At 46.9% G+C, this 7,065-nt stretch overlaps 1 protein-coding gene across 15 annotated transcripts in view; it reads right to left on the minus strand.

The window, feature by feature from the left end:
* Positions 1 to 6,836, minus strand: part of PPFIA4 (PTPRF interacting protein alpha 4) — a 53,804-nt gene extending 46,968 nt beyond the window's left edge. For 12 of the 15 annotated variants that reach the window (XR_006272522.1, XR_006272523.1, XM_043484898.1 and 9 more), the window contains exon 1: positions 6,690 to 6,836. The gene's annotated coding sequence lies outside the window, so the exon portion shown is untranslated. Of the gene's footprint in view, positions 1 to 5,352; positions 5,394 to 6,689 lie in introns of all 15 variants that reach the window. The other 3 variants (XM_043484897.1, XM_043484905.1, XM_043484906.1) reach the window with 3 other exon arrangements.
* Between the last annotated feature and the right edge of the window lie 229 nt (positions 6,837 to 7,065).

The raw sequence follows: 7,065 nt of genomic DNA on the forward strand, positions 1-7,065 counted from the left end.
GAACAGTACGAAAAGGCAAAAAGATACGGCACTGAAAGATGAACTCCCCAGGTTGCTAAGTGCCCAATGTGCTACTGGAGATCAGTGGAGAAATAACTCCAGAAAGAATGAAGAGACAGAGCCAAAGCAAAAACAACACCCAATTGTGGATGTGACTGGTGATAGAAGCAAGGTTCGATGCTGTAAAGAGCAATATTGCATAGGAACCAGGAATGTTAGGTCCATGAATTAAGGCAAATTGGAAGTGGTCAAACAGGAGATGGTATGAGTGGATGTCAGCATTTTAGGAATCAGTGAACTAAAACAGACTGGAATGGCTGAATTTAACTCAGATGACCATTATACCTACTACTGTGGGCAAGAATCCCTTAGAAGAAATGGAGTAGCCATCATAGTCAATGAAAGAGTCCGAAATGCAGTACTTGGATACAATCTCAAAAATGACAGAATGATCTCTGTTCCTTACCAATTCAATATCATGGTAATCTAAGTCTATGCCCTGACCAGTAATGCTGAAAGAGCTGAAGTTGAATAGTTCTATCAAGACTTAGAAGATCTTTTAGAACTAACACCCAAAAAAGATGTCCTTTTCATTATAGGGGACTGGAATGCAAAAGTAGGAAGTCAAGAAATACCTGGAATAACAGGCAAATTTGACCTTGGAGTACAGAATGAAGCAGGGCAAAGGCTAATAAGAGTTTTGCCAAGAGAATGCACTGGTCATAGCAAACACCCTCTTCTAACAACACAAGAGAAGACTCTACACATGGACATCACCAGATGGCCACCACCGAAATCAGGTTGATTATATTCTTTGAAGCCAAAGATGAAGAAGCTCTACACAGCAGCAAAAACAAGACCGGGAGCTGACTGTGGCTCAGATCATGAACTCCTTGTTGCCAAATTCAGACTTAAACTGAAGGAAGTAGGGAAAACCACTAGACCATTCAGGTATGACCTAAATCAAATCCCTTACAATTATACAGTGGAAGTGAGAAATATATTTAAGGGACTAGATCTGATAGAGTGCCTGATGAACTATGGATGGAGGTTTGTGACCCTGTACAGGAGACAGGGATCAAGACCATCCCCAAGAAGAAGAAATGCAAAAAAGCAAAATGGTTGTCTGAGGAGGCCTTACAAATAGCTGTGAAAAGAAGAGAAGCAAAAAGCAAAGGAGAAAAGGAAAGATATACTCATTTAAATGCAGAGTTCCAAAGAATAGCAAGGAGAGACAAGAAAGCCTTCCTCAGTGATCAATGCAAAGAAATAGAGGAAAACAATAGAATGGGAAAGACTAGAGATCTTTTCACGAAAATTAGAGATACCAAGGGAACATTTCATGGAAGGATGGACTCATTAAAGGACAGAAATGGTATCGATCTAACAGAAGCAGAAGATATTAAGAAGAGGTGGCAAGAATACACAGAAGAACTGTACAAAAAAGATCTTCATGATCCAGATAATCACGATGGTGTGATCACTCACCTAGAGTCAGACATCCTGGGATGTGAAGTCAAGTGGGCCTTAGGAAGCAACACTATGAACAAAGCTAGTGGAGGTGATGGAATTGCAGTTCAGCTATTTCAAATCCTAAAAGATAATGTTGTGAAAGTGCTGTCCCCTATATGCCAGCAAATTTGGAAAACTCAGCAGTGGCCACAGGACTGGAAAAGGTCAGTTTTCATTCCAATCCCAAAGAAAGGCAATGCCATAGAATGCTCAAACTACCACACAATTGCACTCATCTCACATGCTAGTAAAGTAATGCTCAAAATTCTCCAAGCCCGGCTTCAGCAATACGTGAACCATGAACTTCCAGATGTTCAAGCTAGTTTTAGAATAGGCAGAGGAACCAGAGATCAAATTGCCAACATTCGCTGGATCATCAAAATAGCAAAAGAGTGCCAGAAAAACATCTATTTCTGCTTTATTGACTATGCCAAAACCTTTGACTGTGTGGATCACAATAAACTGTGGAAAATTCTGAAAGAGATGGAATACAAGACCACTTCACCTGCCTCTTGAGAAACCTGTATGCAGGTCAGGAAGCAACAGTCAGACTGGACATGGAACAACAGATTGGTTCCAAATAGGAAATGGAGTACGTCAAGGCTATATATTGTCACCCTGCTTATTTAACTTATATGCAGAGTACATCATGAGAAATGTTGGGCTGGATGAAGCACAAGCTGGAATCAAGATTGCCAGGAGAAATATCAATAACCTCAGATATGTAGATGACACTACCCTTATGGCAGAAAGTGAATAAGAACTAAAGAGCCTCTTGATGAAAGTGAGAGGAGAGTGAAAAAGTTGGCTTAAAGCTCAACATTCAGAAAACTAAGATCATGGCATCTGGTCCCATCACTTCATGGCAAAAAGATGGGGAGACAGTGGCTGATTTTATTTTTGGGGGCTCCAAAATCACTGCAGATAGTGACTTCAGCCATGAAATTGAAAGATGCTTACTCCTTGGAAGGAAAGTTATGACCAACTTAAACAGCATATTAAAAAGCAGAGACATTACTTTGCCAACAATGGTCTGTCTAGTCAAGGCTATTGTTTTTCCAGTAGTCATGTACGGATATGAGAGTTGGACTTAAAGAAAGCTGAGCACTGAAGAATTGATGCTTTTGAACTATGGTGATGGAGAAGACTCTTGAGAGTCCCTTTGACTGCAAGGAGCTCCAACCAGTCCATCCTAAAGGAGATCAGTCCTGAGTGTTCACTGGAAGGACTGATGTTGAAGCTGAAACTCTGATACTTTGGCCACCTGATGCGAAGAGCTGACTCATTGGAAAAGACCCTGATGCTGGGAAAGATTGAAGGTGGGTGGTGAAGGGGATGACAGAGGATGTGATGGTTGGATGGCATCACTGACTCAGTGGACATGAGTTTGGGTAACTCCAGGACTTGGTGATGGACAGGGAGGCCTGGTGTGCTGCAGTTCATGGGGTCGCAAAGAGCCAGACACAACTGAGCAACTGAACTGAAGACTCTCTATCATCCAGTGCCCATGCCTACCTCCACTCCTGCCCCTACCTGGAATTGTAGGTTCCTATTTGAAAGGTTCTCTGAGGCCATGCAGGCCAATCACCCATGCTGGGAGTGAGTTCCTTCCACAATATCCCTGACAGCTCGGTCTTTCTTTGATTATCCTTCAGGAATAAAGAACTCACTACTAAATGAGGAAGCCCTCATTGTCCTAAGGAAGCTTTTTGTTAAACTGAATGGAAACCTATCTCTCCTTTAAAAACAGTTATCGATCAAAGGACAGTGGCTATGAAGTCACATCAGACTTGCATTTACGAGAAAAATTTATCAGAATAAACAAAACTACACTGGTTGGGCAAAGTGAGCAATTGTTGTTGTTGGGTCACTAAGTCATGTCAGACTTTTTGCAACCACATGGACTATAGCCTCTGTATAGTCCCATGGCTCCTCTGTCCATGGGATTTCACAGACAGGAATACTGAGCCACCAGGGAAGCCCAAGTGAGCAACAGAGGTCTCTTTGCAAACCAGCTATTTTCATCAGAGACTCAGCAACAAAATTATACTTGTAACTAAGTATTCTTTTAAATGACTGTATACATTATACATTTTTATAATTACTATATAATGTATATTGTATCTGTACATTAGTATCATTATTCAGAGATATAAACCTAAACCACCTACCACGCTTTATGGGAGATTTAGGAATTTTCCCTTTACTGACTATAGAATCTAATTGCTCCATTAATGTAACACCACTGTATTGGGTGCCCAGAGGATCTTCTGCTCCTGGTTAAACGTATCTAGTTGCAAGGCTTCACTGAACCCAGGGGATCTGCAGATAGACTTCTTTAATTCAATCCAATGATTACTATGAGTAGATTTCCTATTCTGCAGTAGATTACTTTTTGTTATGGATACGAAAGGCAAGTAAGATACAATCTAAACCCTTAAGAAGTCACAGCCTAAAAAAAAAAAAAAAAGAAGTCACAGCCTACTTGAAAGAAAAGAAGACATATGGAGTAGCATGTAATCAAATATTCAGTCTCTGGCACATCCTGGGCTTCAGCACTGAGCACCACTTGCAGTATGATCAACTGAGTTAACCAGTGACCGTTTCTCCCCCTGCTCTTTGGGAATGAAGCAACCCCAGCCAAGGCCTCTCGGCCCCTGACTGACACGCAAGATGCTTCTCTGGACTCGAACTGACTTCACTTTGGGGAACAGAAGGTGCTTGAGGGAGGTGGGGCTGCAGTTCCCAACGCTCTCTGAAAGCAGAGCCACGAGCTGGGCAGCCATCATGCTTCTCGTATGAGTGGTGAGCCAGCAGCCCAGATCCTCAGGCTCTGCCAGCCCTGGAGTTTCATATGAAGCTGGCTTAGAGCTCCTTGCCTCACTGCTATTGCCCCATGACATTCCCAGTTTCCATAGGCCCCTTCCAGTTCAGCAAATTCCTCTAGCAGGACCCCTTCTCCGAGTCTGCCCAGCATCAGCACACCTCTGGGTATGCTTCACTCTGGTGGCCATCTCAAGTGCCACGCTCCTGGTAGCCAGCATGCCCCCAAGAGCTAATTATACTTAGTGAGCTAGCAGCCAGAGGGGGACACATGGTGACTTCATGTAGCTGCAATATATACTTGTCCCTCCCTCTGACCCCACTTTCTCTCCTCTATTTCTCCCAATTCCTTACCCGGAACCTAAACTCTGAGGCAGCTCCCTGCTCCCTACCAGCTCCTCCTCTCCAGCACACACACACACCACACATAACTTCATACCACTTAGAAACCACACCTTGTTTCTATATCAAGTCGTCCAAGGGCATATAGCCCCAGAGTACAGTATCCCTGGCACAGAAAGACTTCAGTTGTCTCCCCCATATCCTAAAGCCCCATTGGCCTCCACCTCCCTGGCCCTGCTGAGCTTTCACCATGCTTCACTGCCCCCAAAGCTGACTACTCTCCCTCTCCCCTGGCTCTCACCCTGCTGTCCTCAGTGGCTCTGAAAGGACCCACAAGCAATCCCTGACAACTATTGCCAGCTCTAAGATTTCAGCAATCAACCTAGAGAGGAGACCCAGCATCCTGGCTTCCTGCCCTTCCCTGCCTATCCAATCTCTCCTTATCATCCAGCTGCAAGACCTTCCTTATACATGCCACAGTTCTGGCATCATGACAAGCTCAGCAGCACATGCCCTGATACCACTGGAGGAGATTTCCTTTTCACATCCCCACCCCCTTCTCACCCCCATTCTTCTATCTTTCAGAGATGGTGTATCTCATTGTGGAGGGTGTCTAGTGCATTCTTGGCCTTCAATAACCATTGTGCCATTCATTGTCTTGTTATCTCGCGGTACCTCTTAATCCAGGCAGCCTCCTCACATCTCAGCGTAAAGTCCTAGAAAACAGCCAAAGGAAATCATTCAAACACTTCCTTTTTAAGATCGCTTTCCTTGGGACTGCCTGCTAATTATTAGTGGCAGAGGGTGGATAGGTTGGAATCCAGGTAAGACAGTTATTTCAAAGGGTATGGACCCGGTTCTTTTCATAATCCAATAGCAGTGTAACAAAACTGGTGCTGGTAGTGAGGGAGGAGGAATGGAGCTGTTAACAGAGAGTCTGCTCTGTGTACCTTTCAGGTGCTCCATGGCCCTAAATTGCCTTCAGAAGACTTAGCACCTAGCATGGTGTCTGGCATTACGGTAGATGCCCAATTAATATTTGCTGGATGTTGAACAAAGTACTAGGTACCAGTTCCAACTGGGAAGATTGAGGGACGAACCCAAAATGTGGCTACTGGAGGCACCCGTTAAGATCCCACCAGGAGAGGATCTCCATGCTAAGGACAGCCTCCTCCCCAACCACTTGCTCACCAGAGGACAGCAGTCTCAATACCCCCACCCCTCTACCAGCATACCTCTCCTTAAAGGTGACATTGGCACCCCCTCCTCAAAACAAAACAAAAAACCCAGCCACATCACGTTTCCAAGTCATTCAGTCAGACCTCTCTTTTCCCACTCACAACCAAACTGTACTGGAAAACATCTCAACTGCGTAGTGGAAAGTCAATTCTCCGCTCTGGAATCTCTACCCAGCCTATTTTATGGTTGCTCCCACCCTGAACCCCACCTTCAGCAGACCTCTGATTGGCTGCTCGTTCCACTCCACCGCCCCTGGCACTGCAGAAATGTGGGCATCTCTGGCACAACCTGAGACTGGCAGTTCGAGGAATGGAGAGTGAGCAATATTAAGAACGGCTGATATGAGCAATGTGGGAGGGGATAAGAACCCCTGGAAGAACGAAGACCTCAGAACCGCTTGTGCCAAAGCAGTGGAGCTGGCCCCGGCGCTTCTCTGACTCTTCCGGATGGGAAACGGGGATGCAGTCAACCCAGCTCCCCCTGGGAGACTTGCCAACTCAGACCCCCCGCCCCGAGCTGGTGGAGCTGAGGGCGAACTCCAAGCCCTCCCCGCAAATCGGGCATCGTCCCCTCATTCTCATCCCCAAGGGCACAGGGCACTGCGAAGGCTGGTGAGGGGCAGCAGGAAAAGTATCTACCGGAGAGACACGTTTGAGTAAAAAGGTGCTGTTTCCCAAGAACCGCTGGATTGAGACCTCCTTCCCAAACTGTGAGGGGAGCTGGAGGTGGGAAAAACAGACATCCCTCCCGCACCCCGGGCTTTGGAGGCTCACCTGCCTGCACTCCCCGAAGGCCGGGCAGCTTGGCTCTGCGTAGGAAGCCGCCCCGGCCTCGAGGCGCCGGACTCGTCCCCGCGAGCGGAGCAGGCGCGGAGGCAGCCGCAGCCTTCCCGAGCCGAAGCGCCCCGCCTCAAGCCCCGCCCTTCCCTCCCGCGGACGGCCCCCGGCCCCACCTCAAGGGCGGGGCTGACCGGCCCCCTCGAGGCCACGCCCCCTCCCCGGCGCTCCCTCTTTCGTGACGTGGAGCCGCTTGGGACTGCGCGCCATCTTGGCTCGGCCGGAAGAGTCTCTCATGAGGTGGCAGGGAGCCAGGTTTTTACCCAACGCCAGTCAAGTTTTAGGGCCCAACGGAACCCTGCCTCCATCCCAG

The sequence above is a fragment of the Cervus canadensis genome, chromosome 13 (genome assembly GCF_019320065.1).
Source record: "Cervus canadensis isolate Bull #8, Minnesota chromosome 13, ASM1932006v1, whole genome shotgun sequence".
NCBI classification, from domain to species: domain Eukaryota; kingdom Metazoa; phylum Chordata; class Mammalia; order Artiodactyla; family Cervidae; genus Cervus; species Cervus canadensis.